The sequence below is a fragment of the Nuphar pumila genome, chromosome 15 (genome assembly GCF_984573655.1).
Source record: "Nuphar pumila chromosome 15, dmNupPumi1.hap1.1, whole genome shotgun sequence".
Lineage (NCBI taxonomy): Eukaryota > Viridiplantae > Streptophyta > Magnoliopsida > Nymphaeales > Nymphaeaceae > Nuphar > Nuphar pumila.
The window spans coordinates 39,104,335-39,118,995 of NC_143263.1; the positions used below are offsets into that span (position 1 = coordinate 39,104,335).

Sequence of the window (14,661 nt, forward strand, 5' to 3'; positions counted from 1 at the left end):
TGAAAAAGGGGTCATAGATAATTCCAGTTATACTTTTACCAAAATTTGTGTTTTTCATAGGTATATATATGATTAGTTCAATAACAGCAGCAAATTGACTAAACCCAAGTGCCACAAGATGGCTTTGCTCTCAAGTCTTAACTCCAGTTTGTCTGGAGTAATGCAACCAATTTTGGCCCTTTGATCAATGAAAGGAAATTGAAAATCTAATCTGGACAATATTGACCCAAAGAGACAGATCATCACCTAGTGTTCTAACATTGAACACAAACTGAAGCATCCCAAACATTTTGATTATACTGACGTTATGGACAGTAATGTCGCACATTAAAGATGGCAAATGAACTGAACCTTTCACAACTCAGCATGCTACTGTTAAAATATATATATATATATATATATATATATATATATATATATATGTGTGTGTGTGTGTGTGTGTGTGTGTGTGTGTGTTTTATTCCATTGTAATAGGTAATACCCTCTAGGGGTATTTTGGTAATTCTGCACATGTAATAGGTCCTGCCCATTAGAGGCAGAACTGACTTTTCATTTTTCTTTATTTATATTTTATTTTCTGTCCTTTGGAGTCTTGTAAAGGGCAGTATGGTCCTTGGGACCATATAGCTGTTGGGAATCCGATTCCCAACAGCTATATGGATCTTTCAGGGACCTCTTGTCCCATTATATGTCATGCATTCCCCAATGCATATTCTAATAGAATTGGTACCTCACTATGATCCAAACTATACACAAAGAAGAAGAGAAGACAGAGGATTAGAGGCTGCTCCTCCTTCTATTTCACGATTCCCAATGAGGGAACATGAACCTGTCCATGGCAATATATAGAGAATAATACAAGTGGGTTTGAAAACCCAACATAAAGGAAACCCAATACAATAAAGAAACCCAATACAATACCGAACCCAACACAATAAGGAAACCAAATGTAACGTCTGTTGTATTGGATCTGGGTTTGGATCACCAGATCCAAACTCAGACCCAATATCGTTATCTCTTAATAGCCGCCCTTATACATGGTAAGCACCATGGACAACTTGGACTTCAAATACCAAAACCTTCATTTCGTCAAACTCTTGGTGAAGAAATCTACAATCTGATTCTTTGTGAAAGATTTCCACCGCAGCCCTATTCTGCAGAAAATAAGAGAAGAGAAGAGAGAGAGACTTGCAGGAAAAAGGGAGGAGGCTGCACACATTAACCCCTCTCAACCCTAACATGATTACTTATATAACATGATTTACAATATGTGAATATTACAGAATGCCACTGATTAATGAAAAGAATATAGCACATGCTGAAAACCAATATAAGTGAGCAGTTTGGATCTATCAGACGTTTGGATCTGGACCCAAACGTTCCCATACTCGATGCACGACCTCTTATCACCCTCCCTCAAGTTGTACATGGTCCTGGACCATGAACAACTTGCTCTTGAGAAACCAAAACTGATGTTTCGTTAATCCTTTAGTGAGAAGATCTGCAACTTGTTCTTTTGTACAAACATACAGTGGTTGGATTTCCTTAGTCTCCACCTTTTGTCTGATAAAATGTTGGTCTATCTCAATATGTTTTGTGCGACTGTGATGAATAGGATTAAAAGCAATGTTAATGGCACTTTGATTATCCACCATTAACACTGAATCATTGACCCTTTCTCCAAGATCCTCAAGCAGATGTCTAATCCAAGTCACTTCGGCAATACCGGCTGCCACAGATCGATACTCAGCTTCCGTGCTAGATCGTGCCACAACTTTCTGTTTGTGACTACTCCATGACACAAGATTTTGCCCAATGAATATGCAGTAACCAGATGTAGACCTCCTCTCATCAGGGCCTCCCGCCCAATCTGCATTTGTATAAGTAATAAGTGTATGCCCTGTCCTACCTCCCTCACTCTTACGATAGACAAGACCATTCCCACTGTTCCCTTCAGATAACATAATATCCTTTTACTGCATCCATATGAGTCTCTCTTGGATCATGCATAAACTGAGAGACCTGATTAACAACATAAACAATATCAGGCCTAGTAAACGTAAGATACTGTAAAGCCCCAACAATACTTCGGTATCTAGTGGGATCGATGCATAACTCTCCATCATCTGCACTTAATCGCTGGATTAAAACACTAGGAGTCCCAACAGGTTTACAATTCGTCATACTTGTTTTATTCAACAAATTAAGAGTGTATTTCTGTTGCAGCAGAATAAGAGAGTCGGTCTGCCTGTCAACCTCTACCCCAAGAAAATATCGAAGGACTCCAAGATCCTTCATTTTAAAAAAAATCATTAGAAGAGTCTTCACTTCCTCTATATGTTTCTCTGAACTCCTAGTGATGACAATATCATCAACATATATGAGCAATAAAGTGATTACATTTTCACTTTTGAAAATAATGAGGGAGTAATCTAGGGCACACCTACAAAATCCACATTCTTGGATTTTGAGAGAAAAACTGTCAAACCACGATCTCGAGGCCTGTTTGAGACCATAGAGAGATTTCTGCAATTTACAAACCCATAGCCGAGGATCTCTTTCTACATATCCATGAGGTTGTTCCATGTATACTTCTTCCTTTAGGTCACCATGAAGGAATGCGTTTTTAACATCCATTACTTAATTTCCACCCATGTTCTACAACCAAAGATATTACTACTCGAATAGTGCCCATTTTAACCACAGGACTGAATGTCTTATCGCAGTCCTCACCAAACTGTTGTGTAAATCCTCAGGCCACGAGTCTCGCCTTATAACGCTCAATGCTCCCATTGGGTTTATATTTTATTTTATAAACCCACTTGGAGCCTACTACATTCTTTCCTTGAAGCCTAGGAACAATTTTCCAAGTTTGACATTCACGTAGGGCATCCATTTCTTCATTCATTGCCTTTATCCATTTTCAGGATTGAGATGCTTGCTCAAAGAAAACAGGCTCATCTTGCTTTGCAGCTTGAGTCATGAAAAGTTTAAAATCCAAAGAGAAGTTTTCGTAGCTTACCCATCTATGTATGGGATGTCGTGTCCTCCCAGATCTCCTATTCTATTGATGTTCTTGACTCCTATTATTAACACTTTCAAAACTCCTACTCCCTTCTCGCCGAGTGTATAAAAATTCTAAAAAACGATGAGGCATCGCGTCATCCTTTCCCTCTGCATTAGATTGCAAATCTTTTATATCATCCGAAGGACAAGATAATGAAATGTTGATCTCATTTCCATAAGTGTTCTCTGCGAATAATTCAGCACTCATCCATGGGTCATACACTTCAACTAACTGTGAAGGTTCTACAAACGTACCAAAATTTTTCTCATCAAACACAACGCTTCTAGAGATTTTGATTTGTCGGGCTGCAGGATCATAACACCTAAACCCCTTATACTCATCTGCATATCCAACAAATTTGCACTAAACAGCTTTGTCATGAAATTTATTCCTCAATGAAGCATTAATATGGATATAACATATACTTCCAAACACCCATAGTTCACTGTAATCAGGATGACGCCCAAACAAAGTGTAATATGGAGATTTGAACTCCAAGAGTGACATGGGTAAACGATTTATTATGTGAACAGTTGTATGAAAAGCTTCTGTCCACAATGATGTGAGCACATTACTATCATGCATCATGCTCATGGTTATTTCAACAATATGTTGATGTTTACGTTTGGCAACTCCATTCTACTGAGGAGTGTAGGGGCAGGAAACTTGCTGAGTTATTCCATTATCTCATAGAAAAGCAATAAAGTCATCTGAAGAATATCCCCCCCCCCACCATCACATTGGAAGCGCTTAACTTTAGACGAGAATTGTGTTTGAATCATTGCATGAAATTCTCGAAATAATTGGAACACTTGTGATTTATGCCTCATGAAGTAAATCCAAGTATATCGAGAGTAGGAATCAATAAACAGGACATAATATCGAGAACCGGATAAAGAATCAATGGGAGTTGGTCCCCATACATCAGAACATATAAGCTCAAAAGGTTCAGAAGCCATTTTATTCAGAACATTGAAAAGAAGCACATGACTTTTGCAAAGTTCACAACTTGGACACTTCTTGACATTCAAAACAGTAGACAAACTAGACACTGGAATAAGACCCTGTGACACACGCTTTTCAATAAAAACACGACTACAATGACCCAACCGACCATGCCATAAATCTGGCTTATTACATCGAAGAGAATTATCAACATTTGACTGAAGACAAGAACTATGAACTGATGACCAAGAAGATGAAGGATGACTTGGCTCCAAGGCTAACTCCAATGAAGATGATGAAGGATTGGCAAGAGGCTCCTTGAAGACATACATGTTTCCTTGTCGCTCCCCCTTAGCGAACGTCCTCTTCGTTTGAAGATCCTTGACATACACAAAGGAGGGAGTGAATTCGATAGAAGAATTTGTATTGTCAACAAGTTTAGAAACTGAAATAATATTCTTTTTAATATTTGGAGCAAGGACAACATTAGACAAGGACAAAGAAGATGACATAGGAATGTGTGCACTACCAATATGAGTAATGGGGTGAGTTTTTCCATCACCATTGACTATACTCCCTCTACCGAAATAAGGTGATAGACCAGACAGTTTACCTACATTTCTCGTCACGTGGGTGGCTTCCCCTGAATCAACATACCATTATCCTTCTTCGTTTTGCTTGATCGTCATGTTTGACAGTGCAGTCATTAGCAATTGTTGTATATTATCTGGTGAGGCCCTTTGGCTCTACCCTATTTGTCTATTCTCTGCTTTGTTTCCTTTATCCTTGTTTTGAGGATCGAACTCCTTTATCCTTGTTTTGGGGATTGAACCAACAGTTTACTTTTATGTGACCCTTTTTGTTGCACTGGAAACAGGTAAGAACTCTCTTCTGACCCCTTGACTGAAACCCTCCTAGAGTACTAGGTGTAGGAAGAATACCACACCCCCCTTGTCCAAACCGACCACGCCCTCTTCCTCCTTGATATCCTGCATTTCCACATCCATGTCCAGGTAATGTGTCCATAGCCAACACATTATGTGAATTCCCACCTTGGTCACCACTGCTTGTCAAGTGTTGCTTCATACTCATCTCATGTTGCAATAGCTTGGCTTGTAGCTCTCCAAAAGTGGGCAACACAGGTAAGACCTCAAGAGTTGTAGTGAAGGCGTAATACTCTAGTCCAAGTCCACTAAGAGTTTGTTGAACCTTTTCTTTATCTGAAATCACACTTTCAACTATTCCCAATTGATCTGAGATGGTCTTAACACGATTGAGATACTCCATAATTGACATCGAGCCCTTACTTACATTCTGAAATTCCTTCTTCAAGTAAAGAACCCGAGCCTCTGATATTTGAGAATATGTCTCTGCAAGCGTTGCCCATAATTGTTCTGCTGTGAGGCCATCCTTGATGGAGATTAACACTTCTTGAGAAAGAGTGGAGGTGATATAAGCAACCACACACTGATCCTGTTTCATCCATGTAGTATATTCTGGATTGCGAATCTGCTTAGAAGAAATTGTCTCTCCTTTCTCATTCTTAATTTCCTGCAAAATAAACTGTAGTGGGGCCAATGTAGAACCATCTAGATGCCCAAAGAGATCTTGGCTCCTTATGAAAGGAGTGATTTGTCGTTTCCAAGTCAGGTAATTAGAATGGTTAAGATTTTCAGAAATGAGATGGGGAAGAAAGCTCGAGGACATACCATTTTGAGTAAAAGAGGAATCCATTAAAGATTGAAAGGACAAATATTCAACCAGCAACACAAAGTGAATGAGCTGTTCAAACAATTTGTAAACCTATGCCCGTCAACAAATTTTTTTTTTACAGTCTCAGTAGTAAAATGAACAGATCGTCTGGTCGATGTTTAAACAGGAGGCACGAAGAACACCAATATACGTGATCTTACGTTGTTGGTTGAAAAGGCACAAAAAACTGGTTTTGAGAAAACAGTTAAGAAGACAGAAGACAGTAGAAAAGAAGTTTTGTTGATTCAACCTGCTAGCAAATAGAATGCAATAGGAATAGGAGAATAAATCAAATATCCACGGTAGAAATATAAGCAAACAAAAAATTCATAGAATAAAGAGAGTATCAGATCAGAGAATAAATCAGATGTCCACAACAAAAAAAGGGTTGAATGATTTGACGTCAAGCCCAAAACAGAAATCGATTAGATTTGACGTCAAACAAAGGCAAATCTTAATGACAGCACAGGAATATTAGGTTTTGAGAAGAAAACAAAAACTAATTTAAGATAAGAGCAGGAAGAAGCTGAGGTGATGAGAGAAAGAAACAATAGGAATAGAAGGAGAATGAAGAGAAACAAGCACCCACCATTGGATTGACTGAATAAGATCTCTTTGGGCATACCTTCAGGCAAGACAGCCGAACCTTGCTCTGATACCATGAAAGATTTCCACCGCAGCCCTATTCTGCAGAAAATAAGAGGAGAAGAGAGAGAGACTTGCAGGAAAAAGAGAGGAGGCTGCACACGTTAACCCCTCTCAACCCTAACATGATTACTTATATAACATGATTTACAATATGTGAATATTACATAATGCCACTGATTAATGAAAAGAATATAGCACATGTTGAAAACCAATATAAGTGAGCAGTTTGGATCTATCAGACGCTTGGATCTGGACCCAAACGCTCCTGTAGAAGATGGGCTGAACCCTAGAAATAGAGAAGAGAGAGAGAGAAGAGAGAGAGAGAGAAGAGAGAAAGAGAGAGAGACGGCTGCAAAGAAAACCTCAGAACTCATATTTCGATTAGGGCCTCTCTCTATGTTAAATAGAGAGAGGCTTAAAGACTTAATTACAATACTGCCCCATTATAAAGAACTAAATTAAAAAAGCACCTTAATGAAAGATAACTCTACTTAAAACCACCTATTCTCAACACTCCCCCTCAAGCTGGAGCATAGATATCGATCATGCTCAGCTTGTCACAACATTTTGAAAAATTTGGTCTGGCAAGAGGTTTTGTGAACATATCTGCAACTTGGTCTTCCGACTTTAGATATTGGGTAGTGATATGACCCGCTTGAACCATATCCCTTACATAGTGGCAATCAACCTCAATGTGCTTTGTTCTCTCATGAAATACAGGATTGTTCGCTATATATGTTGCAGCTTCGTTATCGCACATCATGGTCATGGGAGAAGAAACCTTCACCTGGAGATCAAGAAGCACAGTACGAATCCACATCAATTCAGCAGCTGTTTGGGCCATAGCCCGATATTCTGATTCTGCACTAGACCTCGAAACCACATTTTGCTTCTTACTTCTCCAAGAGATTAAGTTGTCTCCCAGGAACACACAAAATCCTGTGGTAGATTTTCTATCTACTACAGATCCTGCATAGTCAGCATCAGAATAGGCCACTATATCCAGAGGTCCACCTTTCTTGAACAATAACCCCTTTCCAGGAGAAGATTTTAGATATCTGAGAATCATAATAGCTGCATTCCAGTGTACCTCAGTAGGTTTGTCCATAAACTGACTGACTTTACTCACTGCTAAAGCAATATCTGGCCTGGTCACAGTTACATACAGTAGTTTCCCAACTAGGGAGCGATAGCTTTTGCTATCAACCAGGTTTGACCATTCTTCAACCAACTGAACTTTATGGTCCATGGGAATATTTGCTGGTTTAGCTCCCAACATTCCTGTTTCCTTTAATAAGTCAAGAACATACTTTCGTTGAGACAAAACCATCCCTTCACGGCTCCTGGCAACTTCTATACCCAGAAAATACCTGAGTGAACCAAGGTCTTTTGTAACAAAGTGTTTGTGAAGATGAGCCTTTGTGGCTTCAATAGCTTTCACATCATCACCTGTAAGAATGATGTCATCCACATATACCACCATAACAACTATGCCAGAGCTAGTTTTCTTTATGAATAGTATATGATCTGTTGCTGACCTATTAAAGCCAAAACCTAACATTACTTCAAACAACTTCTGAAACCATGCACGAGGACTTTGTTTCAAGCCATAAATTGCCTTTTTCAATCTACACACCTTCTGACACTCCCCCTCAACCTCGAATCCTGGAGGTTGTTGCATGTAAACAGTTTCAGATAGGTCCCCATATAGAAATGCATTTTTCACATCTAATTGAGACATGCTCCAACCATGCTGCACAGCTACTGAGAGAACAAGGCGAATGGTACCCATTCGTGCAACAGGAGAAAAGGTTTCAAAGAAATCAATACCATATGTCTGAGTATACCCTTTTGCTACTAATCTGGCCTTGTACCGTTCAATGGAACCATCAGATTTGTACTTTATCGCATATACCCATTTGCATCCAACAATGTCAGCATCTGCAGGGGAATCAACTAGGTCCCAAGTATGCTGAGATAGTAATGCATCCATTTCTTCTTGCATAGCCCTCTTCCAGTGAGTATGAATCTCGGCCTGCTGATAGTTCCGAGGAATAACTTCAGCAGATAAAGCTGAAATAAAAGATTTCATCTGATTTCCAATTCGGGCTTCAGAGACAAAACGAGACATGGGATATAAAGTACATTGTCGTGTCCCCTTTCGTAGAGCAATCGGCCTGTTATCATCATCATGAAGATCATTATTGTCAGTAGAACTTACCTCAGGGGAAGAAGATGGAGGCACTTGAGGAGGTGGATCTCTACGCACATATACCAATGGAGGATTATGAAATCTGGAAGAGGATGAAGTGTGGTTCGGGAATGAGGGCACGGATTCCAAGGGAAAAGGGGGTATAGGTAATGGGCAAGACTTAGCTGGATCAACCTGCAGCGGGGAACCAGTATTAGAGTAATATGGAGTGGATTCCAAGAAAGACACATCCGCACTGACATACTCTCGGCGAGAAGTAGGATCATAACATCGATATCCCTTTTGATTTTTGGGATAACCTATAAATATGCACTTTGTAGCTTGAGCAGCTAATTTATCACGGTCAGGACCAAGTTTGGGTACAAAGCAAACACATCCAAACACTTTGGGCGAGAGGGAGAAAAGAGGGGTATTGGGTTTTAGGATATGAATTGGAATTTGATCACCCACAGAAGAGGAAGGCATGCGGTTGATCAGATAGCAAGCAGTTGTAATTGCATCTCCCCAGTATAACGCAGGAACATTTGATTGGATCATAATGGTCCTGGCAATATCAAGTAGGTGACGATGTTTTCGCTCAGCCACCCCATTTTGTTGAGATGAATAGGCACAGGAAGTTTGGGGTTGGATGCCACTATCATGGTAAAATTGTAACAGACTTTTTGATTTAAACTCGAGAGCATTATCAGTGCGAACAATCTTGACACTCGATTCAAACTGAGTCTTTATTTCAAGAATTAAAGATTTGATAATATTTGGAACATCAGATCGTTCCTTTATTAAAAACACCCATGATAACCTAGAGAAATCATCAACAATAACTAGATAGTATCGACACTGAGTCCTAGTAGGAATCTTACTAGGACCCCATACATCTGCATGAAGAAGTTCAAAGACTTTATTACTAGACTGACTCTGACTCGAAGGGAATGAACTTCGATGATGCTTGCCCAGCTGACATGCTTCACACTGAAATGATGTGGTGGAGGGAATCTGAGGAAAGACCGAACGAAGCTTTGACAATGAAGGATGACCAAGACGACGATGCCACTGAACAGGACTAAATGAATGGTCCACTGCTGCATGCACATTACCCATTGGATGATGTAAGTAGTAGATTCCATTTTCTTCATAGCCGCCACCAATCTTCTTCCCCGTCAGTAAATCCTGAAAATGACAACCCATTGGATCAAATATTACTCTACAGTTTTGTTCTTTTACATGACAACTCACAGAAAGTAAACTCTGAGAAAATTTTGGGGCATGAAGAGCATTTTTCAATTGTAATGAGGAGGATATAGAAATATTTCCCTGACCAACAACCGGGGAGGTACTCCCATCGGCTAATGAGACTCCAAGCTGAGCCTTAATATCCTTCAGATCTGAAAAACAAGTGAATTTCCACACAAATGCCTGGATGCACCAGAATCAATAATCCACTTACTGTCAGTCGGATGAAGAAGATTTCCGGTTGAATAGGCAACACCAGCAACAGGAGAGGTAGAGCTCAAAGGACGAAGAGCTATCAGCTCATCATATTCAGCACGACTGAGGGTTATACTATTGTCACTTGCAGAAATATTGTCTTGTGCCTTTGTTGCCTCGAGAGAAGTAGTATTAGCCCTAGGAGTATATGACTTTGATGAAGATGAGGTTGGTCGGCCATGCTTATCCCAGCAACGATCTTCTAAATGTCCAGATTTTCCACAGAATGTACATTGAAGCTTTCCTCTGCCTCCCACACCTCGGCCGCGACCTCGTCCTCTGATGTTATGAAGATTTCCACGTCCATAACCAGATGAGACAACTAAGGCAGAAGACTGAGTCACAGGCTGAGAATGTGGAAGAGATATAGCAAGTCTGCTTAGACGGTTATATGCCTCAGCAAGAGTAGGCACATCCGACCCAGTCAACATTTGGACTTTTGCAACAGAAAATTCTGAAGATAAACCTGTAAGAAACCTAGCAACCATAGTTTGTTCTTGATGATCCTTTTGTTTCGAACAACAGAGAGGTCTGTGAGCATTAAGTCTTTCAAAAGCAGCTTTTACGGAGGCATAGTACTGGGCCAAGGTTTGATCTCCCTGCTGTAAATTGTATATTTCCTGTTCGACTTGTAGGATACGACTCACATTAGTTTCTTGTGAGTATGTATCTCGAAGATTGTCCCACATCTGTTTGGCGGTATTATAATAAATTAAACCATCTGCAATATGGGGTTCGACACTATTCATAATCCATGACATGACTATGTCATTATCTTCATCCCAAGTAACATATTTTCCCACCTTTTCAGTGGGTCCATCTTCCAACAAGATATGTTTTCTACGATGTCCAGATACCGACATCATAAATGTTCTGGACCACCTGGCATAGTTGGTTTCATTTAACCTCACAGACGAGCCGTACGAAAAGGGATTGGCAAATGCCTTATATTCTCCCATATGTTCCAATTTTGAATCACCTTTCGAAGTTTCAGCCATACTGCAGGAAAAAAAAACTGGACAGTCTCCACACTATCCAAAAAAAAAACCCCGCGTGTTACACCCACACGCCAACTGATATTCCAACCAGCAGTTGTTCACTTACGAACAACAAATAAAAAAACCCCACTACAGTAGTGAGCAGCAGCCCACAAGCAGACAGAAAATTCAGCACTTCAGTGATTCACAGCTAACACGACTTCTGCATATGCAGAAAAAACTTTCCATAACAGGGGCAACTCCCCAGACATATACAGTTTGACAATACGTCATTAATTTTTCCCGAGCAACACCACTAAGAGTTGGATTGCTGGAGAAAAAAAAATAAGCAGGAAGTACCAGCACCAATCAAACTCCACACAGCCACGATATCACCAATCAAACTCCACACAGCCACGATATCAAGATACACAAAACATTTTCAGTGCAAAGAGTACCAGCACCAATCAAACTCCACACAGCCACGATACTCAAAACATTTTCAGTGCAAAGAGTACCAGCACCAATCAAACTCCACACAACCACGGTATCAAGATACACAAAACAGGCCCCCCAACCATATGTAAAATCACCAACAGTAATCAGACTCCCAACAGGTAGCCACGAAACCGAGACAGTAGGCAGTCATGAAATGATAAAAACAAGAAGCTGCGAACTCACAGCAAGCATCCACGACAAGAAGTTGCGAACTCACAGCAAGCATCCACGACCAACTGCGTGATCAGATCTGTCAACAGATCCAGAAAAAAAAATTTATCGCTGACCTGATTAGGTATTTTTCCTTTTACTTATTAGATCTGTTGATAGATCTGGTGGCCTCCATTATCTGATGGCCTCCACGATCGAGCCTTGATCAGACTCGATCGAGCCTTGATCAGACTCGATCACGCTCCCACGATCACGCTCCCACGATCACGCTCGATCACGCTCCCACGATCGGTACAGCTCTGATACCATGTAGAAGATGGGCTGAACCCTAGAAATAGAGAAGAGAGAGAGAGAGAGAGAGAAGAGAGAAAGAGAGAGAAGAGAGAGAGACGGCTGCAAAGAAAACCTCAGAACTCATATTTCGATTAGGGCCTCTCTCTATGTTAAATAGAGAGAGGCTTAAAGACTTAATTACAATACTGCCCCATTATAAAGAACTAAATTAAAAAAGCACCTTAATGAAAGATAACTCTACTTAAAACCACCTATTCTCAACAGCTCCCATACTCGATGCACGACCTCTTATCACTTTGAACTGATGAATTTGGCTTCAAGCTTACCATCTTTAATTTTAATTCTGATGAAGTACTGATCAATTTCTATATGATTGGTCTTTCTATGATACACGGGGTTCAATGAGATTTTGATGGAACTCTGATCATCGCAAAATAAAACTGAACTAGGGATTGTCTTGTCTAGCTCATGTAACAAACTTCTTATCCACATCAACTCTGACGTTGTTTCCGCCATGACTCGATATTCAGCTTTTGTGCTTAATCATGCTATAGCTCATTGTTTATGAATAGACCAAGAAACAAGATTACCTCCAACAAATATGCAATAACCTGAAATTGATTTTCTTTCATCTGGATCCTCTGCCCAGACAACATCAGAATAGGTCATAACTATGAGATCTTCTCTATATCTCTTTTCTTATATAATAAACCATCCCCTAGGGTGCCTTTTAAATACCTAAGAATTCACTTCATTACTTTCATCTAGGTAGTTATTGGTTGATGCATGAATTAAGACACCTGATTCACTGTATGTACAACATCTGGCTTTGTATAGGTAAGTTATTGCAATATGCCAACAATACCCCTGTATTCAGTAGGATCACTATATAGATCCCCATCATTAACACTCAATTGTTGGTGTATTGGGATAGGAGTTAACAAACGCTTACAATTAGACATACATGTTTTGCGTAAGAGACCCATAGTGTACTTATCCTGAGTTAAGACTAGAGCATCTTTTCTTTTATCAACCTCAACTCCCAAGAAGTATTTCAACCGACCAAGATTCTTCATTTTAGAACGTTTATTCAACACTTTTTTTTTATTTCCTAAATATGTTTATCTGAGCTCCCTGTAATAATGATGTCATCCACGTATATTAGCAAAACAGTCATATATCCCTTACCTTTGTGGATAAACAAAGAGTAATCAAGTGAATATTTGCAAAAGTCATGTCTCTTTATTTTCAACAAAAAACTCTCAAACTAGGAACGAGAGTCCTGCTTTAGGCCATATATAGCCCTCTTAAGTTTACACATACTCAACCAAATCATTTTTAGTGTATCCCTGCGGTTGTTCTATACAAACCTCTTCTTTCAAGTCTCCTGTGTAAGAAGGCATTTTTAACATCAAGTTGGTTAAATGTCCAACCATAATCCACTCCTGCTACAGACAAGTGTTAAAAATAGACATGTTCACAAGTAGGGGTATTTTAGTCTTTCAAGTTATAACAGAGTATACTTGTATATGTTGTATTTGAGCAAAGGTATTTTTGTATATCAAAATAACTTAAAATAAGAAGAGGAGAACCCTAATCCTGTGGGATGTCCTCCCATTCTCTTGGTTGACATTCTATTGCATATCTCTCTACAGGTTGCACGTCTTCTCATAGTATCAGAGTAGGTTCGAGTATACGCCCACATCAAATCAAAAACTGCTGATGAACAACATATACTTCTTTCAGATAAGTTAAATCATTTTCTTCTTCTCTACTTTATTAATCTAATCAGATCTAAACCAATTCATTCCAGATCTGATCGTATCCTTTCCTCTAAAGTCCTAAACCTGTTTTTCTTAATCAGATCGAAATCATAAGTTGAATCTGATCGTTTCTAATCAGATCTGATTCATATCAGGTCTGATTTCTGCTTCGTCTTTTTTTTCTACTTTTATAACGCCCCAAAATCCCAGACTTGTAACTTTGAGAAAAATTTGAAAAGCCTTGTAATCCTTCCTTTCTCATAGTTTTAAAATAGCAGTTCAACGAAAAATGATATTTGAAATAACAAGCCAATAGAACTTGGGTGCATTACAGCGAACCTTCCTTTACGCAATAGATTCGCATCTCTGTACAAACATTGAAACCATATAGATTCAAAAAAATAAGGTTTTTGATAATTTAGAGTTTATACAAAAGCAAATTTTTTGAAGAAAACCCTTATACAAAATTTACAAAAAGGGACATGTTTCAGGAACAAAATACCAGAAAAACAGTAGGACCTTGATGTCATCTCATCATCGCGCCATCGCCTGTCGTTCCGACCTAATCATCACCTATACCCATAAAACGGGTCAGATTGATGAAAATCTGGTAGGTGCATAGATATAACAATTTAGAACAAAGCTAACACATGCATGTTTCATTCGTGATATGCAATTTAACATAAGTAAAATGAACAAGATAACTTTATTTCGATATTAGCTGTCCTGAGGGTACGCACAGGAGAAACATAAAAACAACTGAGACTGCCCGGAGGTTTGTTATTCTCTGTATTTTGATACCTCGGGCAACTAGCTAAGTCTGTTCCAAAGGAGATGGCCAGTGACCAA

The 14,661-nt window shown here is 39.4% G+C and overlaps 1 protein-coding gene across 1 annotated transcript in view; it reads right to left on the minus strand.

Annotated features, from left to right (window-relative positions):
- Positions 1-14,661, minus strand: part of LOC149815182 (integral membrane protein (Protein of unknown function DUF92, transmembrane)) — a 38,411-nt gene that overhangs the window by 943 nt on the left and 22,807 nt on the right. The window lies entirely within an intron of this gene.